The sequence below is a fragment of the Equus asinus genome, chromosome 14 (assembly GCF_041296235.1).
Source record: "Equus asinus isolate D_3611 breed Donkey chromosome 14, EquAss-T2T_v2, whole genome shotgun sequence".
In the NCBI taxonomy this organism is placed as follows: domain Eukaryota; kingdom Metazoa; phylum Chordata; class Mammalia; order Perissodactyla; family Equidae; genus Equus; species Equus asinus.
The window spans coordinates 15,088,708-15,113,649 of NC_091803.1; the positions used below are offsets into that span (position 1 = coordinate 15,088,708).

General features: G+C 42.8%; 1 long non-coding RNA gene and 1 pseudogene across 1 annotated transcript; one reads left to right on the forward strand and one right to left on the reverse strand.

The window, feature by feature from the left end:
* Positions 1-461: 461 nt before the first annotated feature.
* LOC123276760 (uncharacterized) lies at positions 462-15,014 on the reverse strand. Its single transcript, XR_006513294.2, has 3 exons — positions 14,457-15,014; positions 5,623-13,342; positions 462-584 (listed from the first exon to the last, which is right to left on the reverse strand). It is a non-coding gene; the product is annotated as an uncharacterized lncRNA (long non-coding RNA).
* A 5,283-nt stretch (positions 15,015-20,297) lies between these two features.
* Positions 20,298-23,123, forward strand: LOC106839340 (transmembrane 9 superfamily member 1-like; annotated as a pseudogene).
* Positions 23,124-24,942: the final 1,819 nt, after the last annotated feature.

Consider the following 24,942-nt stretch of genomic DNA (forward strand, 5'->3'; position numbering starts at 1 on the left):
GGGTTTTTTTTTTTCATCTTTTTGGCTTTGCTGTGTTTATAGATGTCTTTTTATTATGGTAGCTGCTGCTTCCTTTTTTGCTCTGTTAAACATTTCAAGCATAAAATTGGAAAAAAAAAAAAAGATCCTTGGATATTTGAAAGTAGGTAAAACTGAAAACGGTTCCTAAAAGGATAGTTAACGCTCAAAAAGGGATAAGCTCTGTATGTCTGTTACTGAAACAAAGTGGGTTCCCTCCTGGTGGGTTAAATCAGCCTCTCCACCAGAAGGAGTTGTCTCACAAAGTAAAGTATATTTGCAGCAAATAGGAGGCCAAGTGGAATCATTTCCAAAGTCATGGTGTCCTTGAACAAAGGGAAGCAGGGACACTTATTTCGGATAGGAATGAATATTCAAAAGGGAGAGGAGGATATTCACTTGCTCAGGCTCAGCTGGAAAACACACTTCTACATACCCTGCAGGTTGCAGTAATAAGGCCTAAGGTCCTCGGGAAAGATCTTAGCATTAAAAGTAAGGCAAAGGTCATGGGCGCAGCTCTGGTGGTGAGGCCTGGTCCGGTCCAGGGTGGTTGGTGATTGCGTCTCCTTAACATAACAAAAGGAAAAAGAACAATTTGGAAAAACGGTTCAATGCTTCCAGACTCCCCCCTTGAGTTCCTCAGGGCAATTAGTTGCTGACGTGTCCCGTATGAAATGATAGGTGCTTTTTTTTAAACGTAAGCTTAAGGTGGAAATACACTTAGTGAATTGGCTAAAAATTCCATGAAATACTCAAAACTAGGCGAAAGAGAAAAAATGCATGTAAAAATACAAATATTTTCAAATGGGGAGGAAATCATTTTATTTAAGAAATGTTGGGAAAAAACTCCCTGCCATTCGTCTTGGCAATGACTTTTTGGACATGACACAAAAAGCACAGGCAACAAAAGCGAAAATAAACAAGTGGGACCACATCAAACTAAAATGCTTCTGCAGAGCAAAGGAAACCATCAACAAAATGAAAAGGTGACCTACAGAATGGGAGAGGATATTTGCTAATCACATATCTGATAAAGGGTTAATATCCAAAATATATAAGGAACTCACACAACTCAAGTGCAAAAAGACAAATAATCCAATTAAAAAATGGGCAAAGGACCTGAATAGACATCTTTCTGACAGACATATAAACAGCCAACAGGTATACAAAAAGGTGCTCAGTATCAGTAATGATCAGGGAAATGCAAATCAAAACCACAATGAGATATCACTTCACACCTGTCGGAATGGCTATCAAAAAGATAAAAGATAATAACTGTTACTGAGGATGTGGAGAAAAAGGGAGCCTTGTGCACTGTTAGTGGGAATGTAAATTGGTGCAGTCACTATGGAAAACAGTATGGAGGTTTCCCCCTAGAATAAAAATAGAACTACTATATGATCCAGCAATTCCGTTTTTGGGTATATAGCCAAAGGAAATGAAATCACTGCCTTGAAGAGATATCTGTACCCACATGTTCATTGCAGCACGATAGCCAAGATATGGAAGCAACCGAAGTGTCCATTGATGGAAGAATGGATAAAGAAAATGTGGTATACATATAAATATACAATGGAATAATATCCCAGCCATAAAAAAGAAGGAAATCCTGCCATTTTTGACAACACAGATGGACCTTGAGGGCATTATGCTAAGTGAAATAAGTTAGACGGAGAAAGACAAATGCTGTCTGATCTCACTTACATGTGGAATCTTAGAAAGCTGAACTCATAGAAAGAGAGAGTAGAATGATGCTTGCCAGGGTGTGGGGGGTGGGAAAATGGGGAGATGTTGGTCAAAGGATACAAAGTTCCAGTTACAAAATGAGTAAATTCTGGCAATCTAATGTCCAGCAGGGTGACTATAGTTGTCAGTACTGTATTCTATACTTGAAAGTTGCTAAGAGAGTGGGTCTTAAATGGTCTCACCACACCAAAAAAAAAAAAAATACATGTATCAAAACATCATGTTATGCACATTAAACTTACACAATATTATATGCCGATTAAATCTTAACAAAGCTGGAAAAAAGAGAGATGTTGGAAATGTGACAGATAAGACTTTAAGTGATTCACTATAAGTGTATGAATAGATAATTAAACCATTAGCTATTAGTGGCTCTAAGTGAAATAGCTTTAGACAGCGGATTTCAAGCAAGCTGACCTAGAATTACTTTGAATGTGCTGCATTTCCTATTTAATTACTTAAATAGTTGTTAGATTCAGAGAGATTCAATCATTGACCATTTAATTATGTAAATTGATAAGAAGCCACAAACACCAATGATTTAGAATCCATTGGTAATAAGATTGTAAATCCATAGGGTCGGGGTTACCGAGGAGTGAGGAAGCTCGTGGGGTACTGGAGAGTGCACGTGCAGCCTGGAACTCAAGTTTTAGGGTAACACCGAGGTAGCCCAACAAAACAGATCTGAGGGGCGGGCCCCATGGCTGAGTGATTAAGTTTGTGCGCTCTGCTGTGGTGGCCCAGGATTTCGCTGGTTCGGATCCTGGGCGCGGACGTGGCACCGCTCGTCAGGCCATGTTGAGGCGGTGTCCCACATGCCACAACTAGAAGGACCTGCAACTAAGATATACAACTATGTACTGGGGGGATTTGGGGAGATAAAGCAGAAAAAAAAAAAAACTGGCAACAGTTGTTAGCTCAGGTGCCAATCGTTAAAATAAAAAGACAGATCTGAGGCCAGACGGGCATGTTGGATTCCAGTATTTGACCTCTGCTGTTTGTGACTTGGCTTTATTCATGCTAATTATAACCAGTTTACCAGTGAGAGGAACCCTCTCCATCTTTGTGGATTTGTCCTTTATGATAGCAATTGAATTTTAAAGCTTTGAGTAATTATTTATTTTAAATGGGAAACCTATTTGGTGATGGCTGCATTAGACAGTGGCAGAGGGGCAGAAACAACCCTTAGTATAGAGACCAAACATTTTCTTTCCCGATTCTGAAATATAAGGAAAAGGACTGTTTTAAACATCCAGGTATGTGGTTTGTGCAATTCATTACAGCTCTATCGCTTTTTTAGACCATCTGTGCAGTTCATCATTATATCTTTCCTTTGGGAAATGCCACTATACACCTGGATGGGCCCAGAGTTTTTGGATCAAGATGAGTCAAGCAGATTCCCTCTCGGGACTTAGCCATAGTTAGCCCAGCCTCTGCCTGTGGCTGACCTGAGGGCTGTGTAAACTCAGCAGCTGTGGGGGGTCCTCATTGTGCTCTGTGCATGAGAGGCAGACCAAGCCCGTCTATATATAGAGAGAAGAATGCAGGGCATATACAAAGGAAATCGGAGACAAGAGAACCTGTGGACCGAACAAAAGATCCTGAGGGCAGGGCTGCCTCGGTCGGCTGGTGTCCTTTCAGGTCCCGGTGGGTCCCTCCTGCGGGTGTCTACAGTCCTAAGGTTAGATCCTGGGGAAAGACTGTCCTCTTTTCCTTTTTAAGCTAACTCAAGTTGGTTTCTATTATTTGCTACAAATATATAATGCAGGGGATTAGCGGGGTTTCTTTCTGATCTCCACAGTTGAAAATTTCAAAATATAGCATAGCCCCGAGCCTGCCGGGAGACCTGGAATGCGCCCAACAGACCCTGGATGTGGAACTAACTCGTGGTGATCGTAGGTGTTCACATTTTCAGGCAACTATATGATTTCCCAGGGCAGCCAAATAAGTTATATCATGGGTTATAACCATGTCATTTCGTTAAGCAGTTTCAAAACCTCTTTATTTTGAAGTATAACACACATGCAAAAAAGTACACCAGAGTAGAGCTCAGTGATTTTTACCAAATGAACCACCACGTAACCACCACTCAGTCAAGACGTAGAACATTCCTAGTGTGGAGGATCAGAGTGGCCACCTCACACTATGTCGCTTTGCCTTCATCATTTTCAAGAACAAAAGACTCTGAAAGAAACTTTGACCCTCCCCCGAATGGCCTGAAAGAAATTTAAGATAGAAGGCCTGTCCCCAGGACAGGCCATTGCCATAGATAACTCTGAATATTGGTAGACTGGGAGGGTCCTTGCTAAGCCCACTCTTATCAGATTTCTATTTATCAAAATTTGCTTTTCCATTTCCATGTGAATTGCCTGCCTCCCCTTTGAAGGCTCAGACCGCTGCCTCCAACACCTTCCTTTGTCTTTAGCTGAAGATGATATTTAAGCTGGCAGCTTGGCCATTTTGGTGAGTTACCCAGTTTTCCTGAGTCTCTCCCATGTATACACGTTATAAAGCTTTGGTTAATTTTCTCCTGTTTTTCTGTCTCAGGTGAATTTAATTCATAGCCCAGCCAGAAGGACCCATTGGGTAGAGGATTTGTCTTCCTTCCCTACGCCCATCTTCCAGAAGCTTCCCCTCCCACAATTTGGACCCACTACCAATGTTACACCCTCCTACCTCTCCAATAGTAACCAATATCCTGATTTTTACGGTCACAATTTCTTTTTATGCTTTTCTTTATAGTTTTACCACCAAAAATGCATCCCTAAATACTATAGTTTGGTTTTTTTGTGTGTGTTTAAACTTACTTGTACTTTTTAGTGTCTGGTTTTTCTCACTGAATTTGTTGTTTGTGAGATGCATCCATATTATTGTATGTAACTCCAATTTGTTCATTTTTCATTGCTGCATAGTATTCCATTGTATGGATGTACCAAAATTGTACTTTGCATGATTATGTTTAAACAGAGTGCAAAACCAGACAAAAATCATCTGTATATTTGAAGTTGTGTTAGCAGTCATTCTTTGTGGGGGCAGGCAGAGAATGGAAAAGACTGTGAGGGGTTTTCTGGGATGCTGTCCTATTTTTTTGTCTGGGTGTCTATATTCACATTGTAAAAATTAATTGAGCTGTAAACTTATGATTTGTGCACCTTTAAGTATGTATAATTTACTTTGATAAAATGTTACCAAAAAAAAAGAAAAAAAGAAAGCTAACTGGCCTCCCAGCCAGCAGCCCTGGAGTTGGTGTATGTCCCCAGGAGAAAGGCAGCCCTCAAGGCCAGGCTCACGTTGCAGAGCCTCCTTCCTTTCCTGGATTCTGGGCTGGTAATTCTTCACTCTTTTGTTAACTCTCTGATGCCTTTAAGCAGATGTGTTTTGTCTTCTGACTGGGTTTTGAGTCTCATCGCTAGGAGACCTGAGCTGAATTACCCTGCCTACTATTATCAGAAGCAAAAGTCATCACATCGTTTTTTCAGGGCTCCAAATTAAATTGAAATCATGGCTAAAGGGAGAGTCACATCTGTTAAAAAATTTTAACTTCATTTTATTGGTCATTGTTGCCCAACGTTCTTTCTAAGAAGAAAATGTATCTTATGATCACTCAAACATTTATGTTGTTAAAGTCAGATTTTGTTTACAAATTTACTTAGTTAATCACACTAAATAATCAGAAGAGATCTATTTTTCTATTGAAATACAACATCTCTCCAAATTTTCCTTTGCTGGTCAACTATTTTTCTTCACATAGTGAGACTTATTCTATAAACGTGAACTGACTATCAACATACACCAATAATAAAATACACCAATCTGGGCTTTGGCAGTAATAGGAAGGTTTCTTAAGCTGTACGTTACCTTTTAAGCTTTAAAAATCCCTGTGGAAGATGCTTTTCCTTTCTCCCAGCATTTTAATTTGGATATGCTCACTCGAGAAAGAGCCAATGAGTTAGTTGTCCTTTTTGTTCAGCTTGTTTTATCCTCCTTCTTAAAGGAACTCAGCCCCGAGAAGCTTCATCCCGAAGGCCTCTTCAGCCAATTCAGATTCATCCTTCTGGTCATTTCTTTCTTCTGCTCCAAAGATTTCAAGAGCTAAGACAGACCTTGGATGGCTTCAGCTTCATTTTGCCATCACAGAACATGTCTCCCCACTTCCTTTGCCATTATTAGGACTTCCAGTTAACACATCTGCTCTGATCTTCTGGCCAGATGGAGAGCGAGAGGACAGAGGGGACTTGAGAGGGTCTGTCACAGGTGAGTGAGGGAAACAGGACAAGGCAGATGGGAGAGAAATAAGAAATAATCAAAAATCCTAAGGACCTGGTTGTTGTGCTTGCATGTGAGGGATGGAAAGGTCTTCTCAGTGATGCTCCCCTTCCTACTCTGTCTAATAAAATGAAGCATTGTATTGGTGGCCGTATAATTTATTATCCAAACAGGGACGCTTTTGAGAGTGAAACAGTAGTGATATTGTTACCGAGTTAAGAGCCTGCTGCCCAACGCCCACAGAAGCCGATACTATGAAAAAAGAAAGAGCTTTATTGCATGGCTGACCAGCAAAGAGACAGGAGGCAAAACTCAAACTGGTCTCCCTGAGCTGAAGCCGGGACAGGCTTGCAAGGAGTTGGGAGTGGGAGAGGTTATGCAAAATGCTACGTTGGCGGAATCTGATTGGATGGCGGGAGTGTAAGGGTCTTATGAGTTGTGTGTGCTACAAATCAAGGGACCACTTGCTTCTTGTTAGGTTTTCTGCACCACTTTCTCATCACATCAAGTTCCGTAGTTAGGGAGCTTTTGGCTCCTAGGTGGCTCGAGGTCATCTGAGGACAAGGTTTCCGTCTTTTGCACATGCTTCTGCTACACGACTTGCACTTTTTGCTCATTGCTCCTGCAAGATAACTTTGATATTTTGTTATTGATACAATAGGGCCCATACAAATTGGTCCATGATGGTTACAATGTCAGTAGTTACACAAGGACAACAGGAGTAAACTGGGACTCTCCTGGCAAACCAGACATCTGGTCAGCATAGTCATGTGGGACTTTTGTCATTCCCCCTTTCCTAAACCCTACATCACACTTTCACCCAGATGCTACTGTCAGCTTCACTATTTGGACTTGGTTTTAGCTATCACCGAACCTCGGGTTTTTACTTGAGCTCTGGAACAGTCGGTTTCAACTGTTAGATGCACCAGAATTCCCTGGAGAGCATATTAAAACAGAGGTAGCTGGACTACATCCCCAGAGTTTCTGACTCAGTAGGGTAGCGCCCAAGAATCTGTCTTTCTAAACAATTCCGAGGGAGGCTGATGCATCTGGGGACCACTCTTTGGTTCTTAAAATTCTAGGGCATCTTCCACGGAACTCAGGGTTGCTCCATGTTCTGACTGAACCCTAACTGACGTATGCTAATCTAATTTGAAGGAGATTGTTACTCCAGTAAATGTAGTGTTTAGTGTTTATCATAACTAGACACTGGTCTTAACCAGCTCAAGTTTTTGATGCAATAGAGTGATGGGTTAATTTTATATTTCAAAGCATATCAACTAAAAGAAGCATCCATTTTGTAAGCACCTCTATACTAACCGTGTAGGACGTGGAGCCGACTTTTAGGATATTTGATTATTTTCTTTCATGCTCTATTATTTAAAGCTGCGATTTAGATGATGTTCTGTCTCTGGTCTGGAATGCAACTTTATTCATTGGGAACATAGGATCTGCTTTGCAACCTGATTCTCAGGAAGACATTGCAGCAAAAAAGAGATATTTGAATTCATATGTTAAATTTATTTGCAATCTGTAAGTTATAACAAGCTAGAGATTATAAGCAGTGCTGTTCTTTGATATCACAGATAGTATTATTTTATTTTCTTCCAATTAAATAAGATTTTCTGTAAGTTTTATTCTTTTCCCCTTTTGCCTAGCTTTTGGCCAGGTGGGCTGTTCACTATAATCTGTTCCCTGAGATGTTGTTCTGGGTAACCTTGACTCTGCCCCTGAATTTCTGGTTTCTCTGTTTCTTCCCTTCCTCTTGGTCATGCCCCCTGCTCTCTACACTTGGCTCCCATTATTTCCTGTCTGCTTTGCCTTTGTGACTGACAGCCAGAAGAATGATGTCACGACAAAATCGTAGAAGCTCATTGTAGACGAGTCTTGTGGTCAAGTGCTAATGAGGGGTGTTTTCTGGGCCAGGGTAAGTGAAATAGGTGTGGCCTCCCTCACTGAGCCCACTGGCTGGAAATGAAATAGCAGTCGGCATGTTCCCTCGATTTTGTTCTTGGCTACTTTTCCATACCGTTTAACAAATTCAACAATGTTTTCACCAAGTAGAAGGGTTAAGTTAAACGAGAGGGTCCAGATTCATTCATTCACTCACCTACTCATGTAGCAAATATTCATCAAGGGTACAGATTATTGATAGGAAAATGAGCCTACAGCTGACCTAACTAAGCTGAGGGCGGCAGTCCTAGCGTCTCCCTTCCCCAGATCTAAAAGGTAACAACTATAATCACTGTATTCCATGGTGTCATCTGGTGTGCTTAATGGCTTTATGGACAATTTTTAATGTCTACAGCTACTAGGAATGTCGAACCAATTATCTTCTGCTTGACCTTGACAATAACAAAGAGAGAGGAATCCTTATGGAAAATTTTGCCCCTGGACCAGAATTTAATTTATCATTGCAATGACGCAGAGAGTTGTGGCAGCACCAGGAGTGGGTGAGCAAGATGCAGCTCCCCACAGTCTCCGTCAGCCCCCTCTTCCCAAAATCACATTAAGTAATTATGTCAGTCTTATTACTAAAATCTGAATTCTTACTATGCCGACGCAGCTTCAGGATAAATTCCTTATTCAGCCTCTCACCACTTTCCAATCAGATTACCACCCCCAAGACCCTCCTGTGTAGCTATTCTAGAACTTCTACTGGACCTCTCCCACTTTTCCTTCATAGTGTCCCAGCTCCAAGCTCCTAAGTATCCAAGACAGCCAATATTGGTCAATTGTTTCAAGGTCATCCTGAGGGAAACTTTGACTAGATGCCATCAAGATAGAGTCTTTACTAAAATCAACTTATCATCACCACAAGAATAAACATTATAAGCATACTTGCCAAAGAGCTCTAGACCAGAAATATCAAAACTAGTTTCACGGAAGAATGTCTTTATATCTGTTTATATTCAACACATGTCTTAGGGCTGGCCTGGTGGCACAGTGGTTAAGTTTGCACGTTCTGCTTTGGCGGCCCAGAGTTTGCCAGTCGGGATCCCGGGTGCAGACCTACACACCACTTGTCAAGCCATGCTGTGGCAGGTGTCCCACATATAAATTAGAGGAAGATGGGCACGGGTGTTAGCTCAGGGCCAGTCTTCCTCTGCAAAAAGAGGGGGATTGGTGGCAGATGTTAGCTCAGGGCTAATCTTCCTCAGGAAAAAAATACATGTCTTAGTCTTTTTGGGCTGCTATAACAAAATATCATAAAGTGAGTGGCTTATAAGCCACATTTATTTCTCACAGTTCTGGAGGCTGGGAAGTCTAAGATCAAGACGGTGGCAGGTTAGGCGTCTGGTGAGAGCCCACTTCCTAACACCATCATCTTGGGGTTAGGATTTTAACATAGGAATATTGGTGACACAACATTCAGACCATAGCAGGACACATAGCTTCTGTTGTCTGTGTGTGTGAGTAAAGTGCTAACTAACCCTGAGAGATGAGTAGATACTCAAAAGCACTCTTTCTTTTAAGCTTGCCTCTAAAACCCCATGGCTATCCAATAAGTAGTTTCTCTTTTCCATGAACAGGGAATTGGTGATATCTGCATTTTCTATTGCTTCTGCTTGTGAGACTGGGAGGGAGGACAAAACGTTGACTGAGAAGCAGGATCTTTTTGCAGAAGTGAAATTGCCGCTCATCGCTGGGTTGAGAAGATGCCCACAGGCTGTTGCCCCCATGTCTGAGTCTGGGGGTGTAGAGATTATGGAAACAACCTGAAGCAGCATTGGGGAAACTCTGTGTATGATCCGTGTGGGAGAAAGTGCAGTCTGAGCTCAACAGTTATTGAACATGACACTGTTGCTATGGAAGAGAAAGCCCATAAAGATGACCAAATGTTTAAGCAGTATTTGGAACACGGTCAACACCCCAGGCTTTGCTCTGGAGATAAAACCCTTGACTATAGTGAACATGAGAAAACTTTTATTCAAGATGCACATCTTACTGAATATCAGAGAATTCACATTGGGTAACGACCACATGAATGTAAGGGATGTGGGCAGCACTTGGAAAGCGCAGATCCTATTAGATGCAAGAAGATTCATATGGGAGGGAAACTCTATAAAGGTGGGAAAAACTTCACCCAGAGTTCAAACCGTAAACAAACTTACGTAAATCATACAAGAGAAAAATGCGGTCAGTGTGGAATAGCTTGCAGGGGAAAAGGAAAACTCATTCAGTGTATGACCATTCATGTTGGAGAGACAATCTTTGACTGTTGAGAATGTGGGAAATCTTTCATTTGGGCCTCACACCATATTCAGCAGCAGGGAGGTCAGCCCAGAGAGAAACGATATGACTGTAAAGGGTGTGGAAAAACCTTCAGGCGGGCCTCAGAGCTGCTCCGGCACTAGAGAAGTCACAGTGGCGTGGCCCTCTGCATGTGAGGATACTGGGAGGCCGTCAGAGGATGCTTAAACATGAGGCAACAATGGAGAGAAACACACACAGGAGAGAAACCACACAAGTGGAATTTCTGGAATGCCGCTCAGCATGTGCTCTTGTATTTTGACTCGTATAAGGTTTTCTCCCATACCCTTGGGTCTTTAACACATATTTACTAGGTCTAAGAAGTAATGAATACAGGAAAGCAAGCAGCTTTGTAAGACATGGGGGCAGGACTCCATAAGACGTTGAGGGAGCATGAGGGCCAAGTTGGGAGAATCTGTCTTGGATGAAATGGGAGGCCTCGTGGCAGACCTGTGGCTGCTGATCCTAACATCTCTGCAGCACGTTCATTGTTGTTCTCTGTAAATCTGGTCCCTCCCCCGGGCTACACCTCTGCATTGCTAAGGAATATTTGAGATGAGTAATAGTGGGGTAACTATGCTTAAGGCCAGAATTTAATGGAATAATCTGTATTTTTAGGGTGAATTAAGAGGATGCCATTGTGATGAAAGCTGCATGTTTGTTTCATATTAAGCTTAGAATTTTATAGCCGGGGAGAAGTGGAGACCTTTAATTCAGCCGCTTGTGTTTCAAGGGAAGAAACAGGATTACAGAGATGAAGTAATTTTCTCAAAATTCCTAGGTGTCCTGGTTTTCAGGCCACGATTTTTCTCTGCACCGTTCTCTCTTTTGATATGCGGTAGATCAACTTTTTAAAAAAAGTAGTGCTTTTTTTAGAAGCGTCTGTTTCTGGTAAAAAGTTAGGTAGCGCAGTCATTCATGGAGAAGAATGTCTGCGTGAGCTAGATTACTCAAAATGTCCCCTTACAAAACCATCTCCTCCCACCACTTGGAAGCGTTCAGATGCTAGAAAGGATGTTCCAGAAGGCCAGCTGTGACTGAGAGCTGAATAGAGGCTGCTTCCTCTGAAAAATGAGATCACATCAAGCTGGGCAAATCTGAGAGCTGGCTCAGGCAAGGAGCCTTCCTAAATGTCAAAGTTGTTAAGGGATTTTTAAAACGCTGAGACTTCTATTGATTTAACAGCTGAGATAGGATGGAAGCAGGAGAAAAGCCTGAAGAAATTTGTAATTTAGATAACGTTGTATATGTTTGGAAGGTTTTTGTTCACTGTTGAATTGCCTGAACTTTACATGTGTTATAGGCTGACTTGCATTCCCCTCAAATGCTTGTGCTGAAGTCCTGACCTCCAGCGTGTCAGAATGACCGTATTTGCAGACAGGGTCTTTAAAGAGGTAACTAAGTTAAAATGAGACCATTAGGGTGGGCCAAAATCTGATATGACTGGTGTCTTTATAAGAAGAGGAGATGAGGACAAGGACACACACGAAGGGAAGGCCATGTGAAGACACAGGGAGAAGACGGTCACCTACAAGCCAAGGAGAGAGGCCTCAGGAGAAACCAACCCTGCCAACACCTTGATCTCGGCCTTCCGGCTTCCAGGACTGTCACATAATAAATTTCTGTTCTTTAAGCCCCCTAGTCTGGGTTACTTTGTTATGGCAGTCCTAGCAAACTAACACAACAGGAAAAGGTCATTTTGCATGAGAAAACTCATTTCTTTTTATAAAGATACAGACACCTTCTTAACAGAGTCTTGTTGGTTGCATAATACAATCCTCCCTTGGGTTCCATTTTGCTATTCCAGAGCTTTCCGGATCTGATTCCCAGGCAAGCTTTGTGCACGCCTGGCCTCTCCGATTGCTTCTGCCATTCACTCGGAGCTGGAACGCAGAGGAGGTTTTTCAGATACTGGTGCCAGACCCCCCGCAGGCACTAAGACAAAGGTCTCTGCACAGCTCCTGGGATCACCGAGCTCCTCGGCAGGGGTCTGTTGGCCCCTTACCGTTCTGGCAGCCCACCTCGGTGTCCTGGGGCAGGGGTTTGCAGGACCAGGAGGGGCCAGAGAGGGCGGCACAGAGTCGAGCTTCGGTGCCCTTTCAGAAGTGTGTGGGGTGGTGGTTCTCATGCTCGTTGGGAGCCTAGACTCAGAGGCCTGTGACCCCCTAACACAGTTGCCTCCTCTGCTCTGGCCAGGCCTGGGCCGCCCTACTTCCTCTCAGCTCCCCAGCTGTCCCTGCCAGCCCTGCAGGAGATCTGGGTGCGGGGACGGGTCTCTATTCTGCCCATATACCCTGCAGCCTCACAGTGCTGGTGGGGCAGGACCCGGGTCCCAGTTGGCCCTGATGAGATGTCAGTGAAGATGTTTGGCCCCAAAGGCAGGATAGAGAGGCCCACCTTTGCAAAGGCATACATTACAGTCTAATAATAAACTTATTAAGTACTCACTGTTTGCCGGCCTGGAGAGAAATTCTCCCTTCATCCTTACAGCCACTCTCCATAGCTGCTATTATTATACCCATTTTACAGATAAGGACACTGACTCAGACGAGAACACTGAGGCACCAGCAGCTGAAAGAGCTCGCCCAAGTTTACACAAGCTGGTAAGCAGCAGAGCCAGGAATTCCACACAGTAAACCTTTACTCAGGACCCACGACCTGCCTGGTACTATGTTTAGGAAGAGAAATCCAAAGATAAAGAAAACCCCGGAGCCTTCCGAACACAAATTCATTGTCTAGCGAGAAAAAATGGTTAACGTAAAGGAATTCTTAGAATACAGCGGGCAGAATGTGCTTGCTCAGTTGTGCGGATCATGAGAACAAGGGGTCGTGAGTACAAGACGGAATTTAGGGGAGGGTTTTGAAGAGGTGATGGCAGATGAGTTCTCAAAGCTGAGTGGCTGCTGGCCAGCCACAGCGAGGGGTCAAGTGCTTTTTGGTGCAAAGGCTAAGAATACGGCGTTGGAGTCGTGCTCCTGGGTTGGATCCAGCTCCAGACACTAACAACTGAATGACCTTGAGCCAGTTTCTCAACCTCCCTCAGCCTCAGTTGTATCATCTGTAAAGCAGAAACAACAATCAGCATGTTGTTGAGGATCAAATGAAATAATGCACGTTGCCTGAAAAAAAGCAGGTGCTCAATAAATCATGGCTGTCACAGTGTTCAAGAAATCAGAAGGGATTTCCAAAGAAATGAAACAGAGGACTTGTGTTATAGGGGAACGGCAGGGGATGGCAGATGAGGAACGAGGCAGCAGCGTCTAGATGATACAGGGCCTGTGTGATAAGTTAAAGAAGCTGGGACTTCATCCTAGAGGCCATGGGGAGCCATTGAAGGTTTTAAGCAGGAGAATAGCGTGGTCTAATTTACGTCTTAACAATGTCACTCTGGGAGCACGGGGGGGGGGGGGGGGATGGAATTGAGGGAGAGACGGGGAGATGTTGATTGAGGAGAGATTTAGGGAGGGCCTGGGTGAGGGCAGGGGGCTGGAGATGGATGCCAGAGATATTTGACGGTAGGATTGCCAAGCCTTGGTATCAGATTGGATGTAGAGCGCGAGGGAGAAGGCTGTGCAGCCGAAGAAGAGCAGACATCCTCACGCCGGGAACAGCCGGACTTAAAAATCAGAGGATGCGCCACGCAGGGTGTGAGGATCTGAGAGGCGTCAGCATCGGGATGGGCGAGACAGCCGTTGTTCCTCACACTGTGGAGGAAGAAGGAGGTGAGCTTAGGGAAATACTTGGAAAGCCGTTCCTGTGAAGGCTGAAGAGCAGCCCGAGCGGTGGGGGAAGATGTACGCCTGAGCCAAGGAGAGGAGAAGGGTCAGTAGTGTCACACGCTGCTGGAAAGTCAAGGTCAAAGAGGAGTGCCTGGATTTAGCAAAAAGGGAAGGATGGCGCCTCGAGGAGAAGGGCGGCAGTGCAGTCAGGGGACGGAGGAAGTCGTTGGGACAAAGGAGACAGGTGGCAGCTAGAGGAGGATGGGTGGTTATGTATTTATCTATATATTTATCACAGTTAGTTGATTATTAGAATTAATAATTAACTGGGCAAGCGTAAGTGCCAACACGGCAAGTGCCAGCAGAGAAGGAGAGACTGACACACAGGATAGAGATAACGACTTCAACGGCCAGAGATAACGACTTCAACGGCGCTTCTGCTGATCCACTCACCCTTTGTCCTGGATCCTCGCCCCCCGTGCTGCCGCAGGCCGTCTGCTCCCTGCTCCCAGATGAAACTTCTAAACTGCAAACCAGCTCCTGACACGTCTCAGCTTAAGATTTCTCGGTCCTGTGCCATCTCTCACAAGTGTGCTTCTTGCCTCAATTTCCTTCACACTTCTAGACCTTTGCACGTATAGCTGCCTTTGCTGTCAACACGCCGAGTCTCTCCTTAGCTGGCTCACCTAGACAGATGTCTTTCAAGATTCAGCTCCAGCATCTTCTCCACGACCCTCTTGGTCTCAGCGAGGCGTCTCTCCTGGGCATTTCCTCAGCCTCTTCCGCTCCCAGCTCTCCCAGCTCACAGCACACTCGACCAGAAATATCGCGACAGAGTTCTCCTTTAAAAACTGTGACTTCTTTGAGGTCAGGGACTAAAGTTCATGTTTATACGTCCTAGACTTAGCCCAATGCCTGATGTATGTAGGCACTCAAGACATATTTGGTTCACGAGTGAAGAAGACACAGTCCATATTTCTCACTACTCATGCCCAGACACAGAAGGATAAAGCCTGTGACGGTGCGGTGTATACATTTGGTGCTTTGGGGTTTTTCTTAGAAAATACAGAAACGTTTTTGCAGAAGTGGCATTTGGCCTGGGACTTAGAGGATAAGCTAGGCGGGTGGAGAAGAGCATTTTAAGCAGAGCGAACAGGGTGTTTGTATGTTGTGGACATTTCTACTTCCTAGGTTATTCCAACTAAAATGCTAGAGGAAGGGGCTGGCCCGGTGGCGCAGCGGTTAAGTTCGCACGTTCCGCGTCGGTGGCCTGAGGTTTGCCGGTTCAGATCCCAGGTGCGGACATGGCACCGCTTGGCAAGCCATGCTGTGGTAGGTGTCCCACATATAATGTAGAGGAAGATGGGCACAGATGTTAGCTCAGGGCCAGCCTTCCTCAGCAAAAAGAGGAGGATTGGGAGCAGATGTTAGCTCAGGGCTAATCTTCCTCAAAAAAAAAAAAGAAAATTGCAAAAACTGCTAGAGGAAGTCCAATAAAATATCTTGAAAGCACTAAAGACCTAACAAGATAGCAAAGAATTACCTGGTCACAATTTAGGAGATGTCAGAGGTGGTTAATAAACTCTTTTTTTTTTAAATCGAGATATAATTGATACAAAACATAATATTAGTTTCGGGTGTACAACATAATGATTCAATGTCTGTATATATTGTGAAATGATCATTACAATAAGTGTTAACATCCATCACCACACATGTTACAAGTTTTTTTCTTATGATAAGACTTTTAAGATCTACTCTCTTAGCAACTTTCGAATATACAACACAGCATTGCTAACTATAGTCCGCACGCTGCACACCATATCCCCAGAGCTTATTTATTTTATAACTAGAAGTTTGTACCTTTTGACCCACTTCACTCATTTTCCCCATCCCTCTGCTCCTGTGTCTGGCAACCACCAATCTGTTCTCTGTATCCACAAGTTCTGGGGGTTTTTGTATTTTAGGTTCCACATATAAGTGAGATCATACGATACTTGTCTTTCTCTGTCTGTCATTTCACTTAGCATGATGCCCTCAAGGTCCATCCATGTTGTTGCAAACAGCAGGATTTCCTTCTTTTTTACGGCTGAATAATATTCCTGTGTGTGTGTGTGTGTGTGTGTGTGTGTGTGTGTGTGTACACTATTTTCTTTATCCATTCATCCATTGATGGACACTTAGGTTGTTTCTGTGTCTTGGCTATTGTAAATAATGCTGCAACGAACATGAGGGTGCAGATGTATTTTTGAGTTAGTGTTGTCGAAGCAAATAACCAGTAATCAATCTCTAATAACAAATAGAAGACAGTTTTATTTGAGCCAAACTGAGGACTAGCCAGGGAGCACAGCCTTCACCAAGGAAGAAAGCATTGCCAAGAAGCATGGCTTTTAGTACAGTTTACATAACATTTCAGAACAAAGAACACACATCAAGCATGACAGGGGTGCGTTTTTTTCTCAAAGTTTCAAGGAGATATTTTGTTACAGCTCAGCACGTACACAGCGGGTCAACATGACCCTGGTGCCCTGGGAAGGGAGACTTACCTGGCATCACAGGGAAGGAGGCATTGATCTTTACGTTCAAAGAGCACATTCCTTGCCGTAGGGTAATGAGTGAATGCACCTGTTACTTTAATGGTTAAAGCAGATGGACGATGGACGTTTGTCAGGTACAAGTCAGGCTGAATCAGGTATAAACCAGAATGGCTTCCTCATATACCTCAATGCGTGAAAATTTCTTTTTGTTTTTGTTTCCTTTGGATAAATACCCAGAAGTGCAATTGCTGGATCATATGGTAGTTCCATTTATTTATTTATTTATTTATTATTTTTTTGGTGAGGAATATTGGCACTGGGAATAGCACCCATTGCCCATCTTCCTCTTTTTGTTTGAGGAAGAGTGGCCCTGAGCTAACATCTGTGCCCATCTTCCTCTATTTTGTATTTTGTGGGATGCCACCGCAGCACAGCCTGATGAGCAGTGTGTAGGTCTGCACCTGGGACCCGAACCCATGAACCTGGGCTGCCAAAGCAAAGCGTGCGAACTTAACCACTACACCACCAGGCCGGCCCCCCATTTTTAAATTTTTTGAGGAACCACCATACTGTTTTCCATAGTGGCTGCATCAATTTACGTTCCTACCAGCAGCCCACAAGGGCTCCCTTTCTCCACATCCTCACCTACACTTGCTATTTCTTGTCTTTTTGATAGTAGCTATTCTGACAGGTGTGAGGTATTGTCTCACTGTGGTTTTGATTTGCATTTCCCTGATCTTTTCCTGTACCTGTCGGCCATTTGTATGTCTTCTTTGGAAAAACATCTATTCAGATCATCTGTCCATTTTTTTTAAATTTTATTTTTTTCCTTTTTCTCCCCAAAGCCCCCCAGTACATAGTTGTATATTCTTCGTTGTAGGTCCTTCTAGTTGCGGCATGTGGGACGCTGCCTCAGCGTGGTTTGATGAGCAGTGCCATGTCCGCGCCCAGGATTCGAACCAACGAAACGCTGGGCCGCCTGCAGCGGAGCACGAGAACTTAACCACTCGGCCACGGGGCCAGCTCCCTCTGTCCATTTTCAATTGGATTGTTTGTTTTTGCTATTGGTTGTATGAGTTCCTTGTGTATTTTGGATATTAACTCCTTATCAGATATATAATTTGCAAATATTTTCTCCCTTTCCATAGGTTGCCTTTTCATTTTGCTGATTGTCTCCTTCACTGTGCACAAGCTTTTTAGGTTTACGTAGTCCCGCTTGTTCACTTTTGCTTTTGTTGCCTTTGCTTCTGGTGCGTAAATGAATTCTTAAAACTGCTTTTGCCCTGAAGGCATATTTACCAACTCAGCAGGGAACTGTTGTGAAACTGAGCTGCGGTTTTGCTCACTCAAAGTGAAAGTCCAAGGGACGCCTGAGGTGAGAAGTCAGAAAAAGCCAACACTCCCGCTCAGGGGAAAGACCAGGTGTAAACCTATGTTCTTTTGGCACAAGGAGAAAGATCCCTGTGCAACAGCAAGCCAAACCCAGGCTTCCTGAGGAATAGCAGACCTAATTGGCATCTCAGAGGCAGTGCAAGAAAACTCAAGCAGGACATTTAGCTGAAAGTCGTTCTGGTTTTCTCAGTGCCCCAGACGTCGGGCAAAGGCCAATGACCCATTGGACACGCATGAGAGATCCAGGTCCTCTGCATTCTTGTCACTGCTGCTACTATGAGTATTTTTCATTTTAGTTCTAATGCATGTTTAATGCTACCTCTTTTTTTTTTTTTTGAGGAAGATTAGCCCTGAGCTAACATCTGCCACCAATCTTCCTCTTTTTGCTGAGGAAGACGGGCCCTGAGCTAGCATCTGTACCCATCTTCTCCTATTTTATGTGGAACGCCTGCCACAGCATGGCTTGACAAGCAGTGTGTAGGTCTGAACCCAGGATCTGAACTCGTAAACCCCAGGCTGCCGAAGTGGAACGTGTGAACTTAACCACTGCGCCACTGGGCTGGCCCCTAATGCTATCTCTTTAATTTGCATTTCCCTAATGTCTAATGATGCCTGACATTTTATTCCCTCTTTGTTGAAATGTCTGTTCATATGGATCATTTGGAGGGTTTTGGGGGGGGGGGGTTGTGTTTTTTTTTTTACTACTGGCTCAAAAGTTTTAATCGTGATAAAGTTAAACTTATCAGTTTTTTTCTTTTATGGATCATGCTTTTGGTGTCATGTCTATGAACTTTCTCCTACACCGGAGTTTCTCACCCTTGGCACCACTGACATTTTGGACTGGATAATTCTTTGTTCTGGGGGGTCTATTCTGTGTACAGTAGGATGGTTATCAGCATCTCTGGCTTGTATCCACTTGATGCCAGCAGCACTGTCACCTCCAGTCATGAAAATCAGAAATGTCTCCAGACATTGAAAGATGTCCTCTGACGGGCAAAATCACCCTTGGTTGAGAACCACAGCCCAGCTCTAAGTCCTGGAGATTTTCTCCTATGTTTTCTTCTGAAAGTTTTACATTTTATACAAAGTCTGTGATTCATTTTGAATTAATTTTTGCATATGGTGTGAGGTTTAGGTTGAGGTTCATTTTTTGGTGGCCTATGGATGTCCAATTTTTCCAGTACCATTGGTTGAAAAGACTGTCTTTCCGCTGTCGAATTACTTTTGCAGCTTTGTCAAAACTCAGTTGGGTATATTTGTGTGGGTCCATTTCTGGGTTCTCTCTTCTGTTCTGTTGAGCTATGTGTCTCTCCCTCCGCTGATACCACCCTGTCTTGATTACTGTAGCTATACAGTAAGTCTGGAAATCAGGTAGAGTGACATCTCCCACTTTAATCTCTTTCCAAGTTGTTTTGGCTATTCCAGTTTATTTGTTTTTCATATGTACTTTAGAAAACCTTGTCAATATCAACAAAAATTCTTGCCTGGATTTTGAAAGGAGTTGCATCATACCTGTAGATCAATTTGGGAAGAAGTGACATATTTACTATGGTAAGTCTTTTAATACACGAGCACGGTATGTCTCTCCATTTATTTGGATCTTCTATCTTTATTAGCATTTTGTAGTTTTCAGCATACAACTCCTGTTAGATTTATACTTAAGTATTTAATTTTTGAGTGATTGTAAACGTTAAGTTTTAGATTTCAGTTTCTAAATGTTCATTGCTAGTATGTTGAAATAGAATTGATTTTTGTACGTTGGTCTTGTATTCTGAGACCTTGTTGAACTCACTTATGCATTAGTTCTAGGAGTTTTTTATTATCGTCAATTTATTGGTTTTTTTTTTTGGTATATTATCAGGTTACCTGAAAATAGCGACAGTTTTATTCCTTCCTTTCCAATCTGTATGCTTATTTCTTTTTCTTGCCTTATTGCACCGACTAGGACTTCTAGTATGATGTTGAATAAGAGTGGTGACAGCAGAAATCTTTGCCTTGTTCCCAATCTTAGGAGGAAAGCATTAACTCTTTCACCATTAAGTATGAAGTTAGCTGTAGGGTTTTCGTAGATGCTCATTATTGGGTTGTAGTTCCCTTGCATTCCAAGTTTGCTGAGAGAGTTTTTATCATGAATGGGTGTTGAATTTTGTGAAATGCCTTTCTACATCAATGGATATGATCATGTGGTGTTTCTTCATTAGCCTGTTAATATGGTGGGTTGCTTTGTTTGATTTTTGAATACTGAACCAGCCGTATTTTTGGAATTAATCCTAAGTGGTTGTGGTGTAAAATTGTTTTTATATGGTGCTAGATTCAATTTGCTAGTATTTTGTTGAGGATTTTGCCTCTGTGTTTATGAGGAACGATGTCTCATAAACATGTCTCTGGTCTTTGCCTGGTTTTGATGTCCTGGTAATGCTGGCCTCATTATTTACGCTAGGAAGTGTTCCCTCTTCTATTTTCTGGAGATTGTGATAATTGGCATTAATATTGCTTTAAATATGGGTAGAATTCTCCGGTGAAACTATCTGGGTCTGGAGGTTTCTTTTTTGAGAGTGTGAGGTAAGAGTGAACGCAGCAGGTCTGTTGCACTCACTTCTCCTTTATTTTTGTATCCATGGTGATGACCCTTAGTCAAACTCTGGGAACCAAACTCCTGGAATATTCACACAGCAATGGGTAAGATGTTATTCTATGTGCCCAAAGCAGTGGATTGAGAAAAAACAGATTATCAGCATGTTTAAAGTAAACATAAAGATTCACCGTGCACACCTGGTCCTGGTTTGCGGCCATGCTTGGTCACACGGCAGGTGTGTGACCAGCTCCCTTTAAGAACTTTGGACTCCAAGACTCAAGTCCTGGGCAAAACATCTCACATATGTTCCTGTAGTTTGTATCTAAAGAAGACGTGTCCTTGGTATCCCATAGAGAGATAAGAAAGTGTGCACTTGACCCCTCCGGGCTTTGTCTATGAATATCTTTTTCCTGCTGTTTCTGCATTGTATGCTTTGCTATAATAAATCTTAACCTTGAGTACAACTTTATGTGGAATCCTATGAGTCCTTCCAGTGAGTTACCAAACTAGTTGTGGGGCCACTGAGACGGGAGATTGTTTTTTTAAAACTATGAATTCAATTTCTAAAATTGTTACAAGCCTTTTGAAATTATTTATTTCATGTTGAGTGAGTTTTGGTAGTTTTTGGTTTTAAAGAAATTGGTCCATTTCATCCAAGTTCTTAACGTATAGAGTTGCCCTATTATCCTTTTAAGGTCTTCAGAGTTGATAGTGAGAATCAATATTTTATTGTATTTTTTGGTTTTCAAGGCATCTTCATGGAAATTCTCTGACTTGATTCTAACCACAACCCCACGTGGCAGGCACGGCAGGTGTATTATTCACATTCAGTTGATGAAGAAACATCCTTGCTTAGAAGTGACTTTTTGCAGGCTACATGAAAAGTGAGCTGCAGAGCTGATGTTAGAGGCCAGGGATCCTGACTCCAAGCTTCTCTGTTGGTAATAAGGTCCCAACTATCACTCCTACGTAGCTCTGTTTCCTTCCATACCTACTGCTCAGCTCTTTCTCAAGTGGTTTCTTTACTTTCTACCTACCCTTTCCTGTTATGCTTTTTCTTTAGTAAACCCGATCTTAGGGATCTTTTCCTTAGTCTACTCCAGACCATCTTGCACCCAGCCTCTCTCCTTTCTAGGCCTTAACTCTGTCAAATCATATTTGCTCTCTTTGGAGACCCCAATATACTAAGGTCTAATCCAGTGCTTTTGAACAGGGGGCAATTTTGTCCCTCAAGGGACAGTGGGCAATGTCTGGAGATATTTTTAACTGTCACAACTAGGGGGTACTTCGGGTATCTATTGGGAAGAGGTCAGGCATGCTGCTAAACATCCTATAATGCACAGGACAGCCCCCGCAACAAAGAATTAGCCATCCCCAAGTGTCAGCAGTGTCGAATTTGAGAAACCCTGCTCTAAGCCTGTGGCTGGGAGGCCTCGTCTGACTCCTGACTGGCTCTTTGTATGTGAAGTAGCTGTGCCAGGCCATCGGGTCTGTACTGCTTTGAGTTTATGGTGGACAACTGGCCAGTTGTGGCTTTGTGGGCTACACGGACGAGAGGAGCTTCCTGCCACACAACCACAAGATAGGACTCTGGACCCCTCCGGACTTCCACTTAGAATTCCACGAAGACTGAATTACATGCGCCAATGTCAGAGTGCAGGATGCCAAGCCCCACAGCCTGAATGAGTTATGGCCACACTTGCAGTGTGTGCTGCTCTGAGATGTCACTGTAGCATTGGAGTGACAGGCGTCGTGGTGATGATGGTGGTGGTTTCTTTCCCCAAACACTGGAAATCTATTGTTTTTCCATCATCCACTCCATGGTGCTTATGGTTTTTACTGGTGTGTTTTGTGGCTGTCGTTCTCATGGGTGTGCTTTAGAATGGCCTGGATCAGTACAACTTGGGTGAAGAGATGACCTCTGAAGCTTCTGGTGATGACTTTGACCAGAGGGACAATGGCTGGAAATTGATCCGTACAGATGTTTTCTGCTTCCTTCCATACCATGGTCTGCTCTGCGCTGTGCTTAGCATGGGTACCTAGCTCCTGGCCCTAGGCACTGGTGAGATGATAAGAATTAATCAGGGATTTTTCTCAAGGAGTAGAACTAAGTAGGAAGTTTGTTCAGAAAAGGTTTGCAGATCTTCTTTCCAAGGTGAGTGGCAGACCTAAGGGGTGGGGTGGCTCTAGAAAGGATGAACATACCCTATTGTGTGTTTTCTGGGCAACAGAATTGGGGAGATTGTTTTGCTAGAGTCCTTGGATCTGGGAGAAATGGGGCTGATTCCTCTGAATTTGCGAGAAGAAGGATAGGTGAGACCTAATGCAAGCTTTACACTACTGCCCTCCAGGCATTATAATCATGGCACTGCTGGGCCTGTTCCATGTGCACCATCGTGGGGACATTAACACAGTGCCGTCTTGCAAGCCCTGACCTGCGGCATCTCTGCCTACGTGTCCAGCCACTTCTGTCAGCAGATCGGAGGTGAGCATTGGGTGTGGAACATCATTCTCACCACCAGTCTCTTCTCTGGTGAGGACTTCCCTTTCCCTGTGGGCTGGCCTGGGCTCAAAGGCTTAGAACGCATTATGGAACCTGGAATAGAGTCAGAGTGAGGCTTCCTGCCTGGACTGTCACATGTCTGCTTCCTTGTCCTAAGATCCACTGGTTCGAGGCTGTCCAGCGTTATAGTCTTCATATTGGTAATTTGTATCTTTCTTTTATTGGTCTTGCTAGAGGTTTATCAGTTTTATTGATCTTTCAAAAACCAGCTTTTTGTTTAATTGCCTTTCTGTTGTTTTTATGTTTTTCATTCCATTGATTTTAGCTCTTTATTATTTCCTTCCTTCTTTTTGTTGTGGGTTTATTTTGCTTTTCTTTTTCTAGTTTCTTGTGGTAGTAGTTTAAATTATTGAGCTCTTTCTGTAAATATTTCGTGCTATGAATTTCCCTCTCAGACTGCTTTAGCTGTGTCCCACAAATTTTGACATGTTGCCTCTTCATTTTCATTTGGTTCATTGTGATTTATTTCCCTTGAGACTTCCTCCTTGACACACAGCTTGTTACGTGTGTATTAATGTCCATGTGTTGGGAGATCTTCCTGCTATCTTCTGTTACTGATTTCTAGTTTGATTCCATTACGACCAGAGATCACACACTGTGATTTCAATTCTTTTAAATTTGTTGAGATCTGTTTTATGACCCAGGATATGATCTATCTTGGTGAATGCCCCATGGGCACTTGAGAAGAATGAACACTCAGTTGTTACTGGGAGGAGCATTCTATGAATATCAGCTAGGTCCCGTTGATTGATAATGTTGTTCTTCTATACCTTGCCGATTTTATGACTAGTAATTCCATCTACTGTCGAAAAGATGCTGTTAAAGTCTGCAACTATAATTGTAGATTTGTTTGTTTCTCTTTTCAGTTTCATCAGTTTTGCTTCATGCATTTCGGGGTTCTGTTATTCTGTGAATACACATTTAGGATTGCTATTCCTTCTTGGTGGATTGATCCTTTTATCAGTATGTAATGTCCTTCTTTGTCCCTTGTAATTTTCTTTGCTCTGAAGTCTACTTCCTCTGATATTAACACAGCCATTCCTGCCGTCTTTCAATTAATATTTGCATGGTGTATCTTTTTCCATCATTTTATTTTTAATCTACTTATACTGTATCTATATATTTGAAGTGGGTTTCTTATATACAGCATATAATTGGATCATGTTTTTAAATCCATTCTACCAATCTTTATTTTTAACAGGTATCTTTATACCATGTATATTTAATGTAATTTTGATATGTTGGGGCTTAAATCAGCCATTTTATTATTTGTTCTCTGCTTGTTCTGTTTTTCATTCCTCTGTTTCCCTCTTCATGCTTTTCTGTGGTTACCTGAACATTTTTTCTAATTCCATTTTGATTGATCTGTACTGCTTTTGATCCTGTGTATAGCTTTTTTACTAGTTGCTTTAGGTGTTAGTTACACATCTGCAACTTACTACAACAGCCTACTGGTGTCAGTAGCTTTAACCACGTTACCCTGATTTGGCTCTCTACCTGCTCCCCCCCCCCACCCTCACTTTATAACTGTCTTAAATATTTCTTTTGGATACAATGAGAACCACATCAGACAGTGTCATGATTTTTGCTTCAACTATCAAACATAATTATAAAAACTCAAGAGGAGAAGTGCAGTCTATTATGTCTACCCAGAATTTTACCATTGTTGTTCTTTCTTCAGTCTTGATGTTCCAAGTTTCCTTCTTCCATCACTTCCTTTCAGTTTGAAGAACTTCCTTTAGCCATTCTTCCAGGGTAGGTCTACTGGCAACAATTTTCTTAGTTTTCCTCTACCTGAGACTGTCTTGATTTTCCCTTCATTCCTAAAGGATATTTTAGTTTGATATAGAATTCTGGGGTGACAGGTCTTTT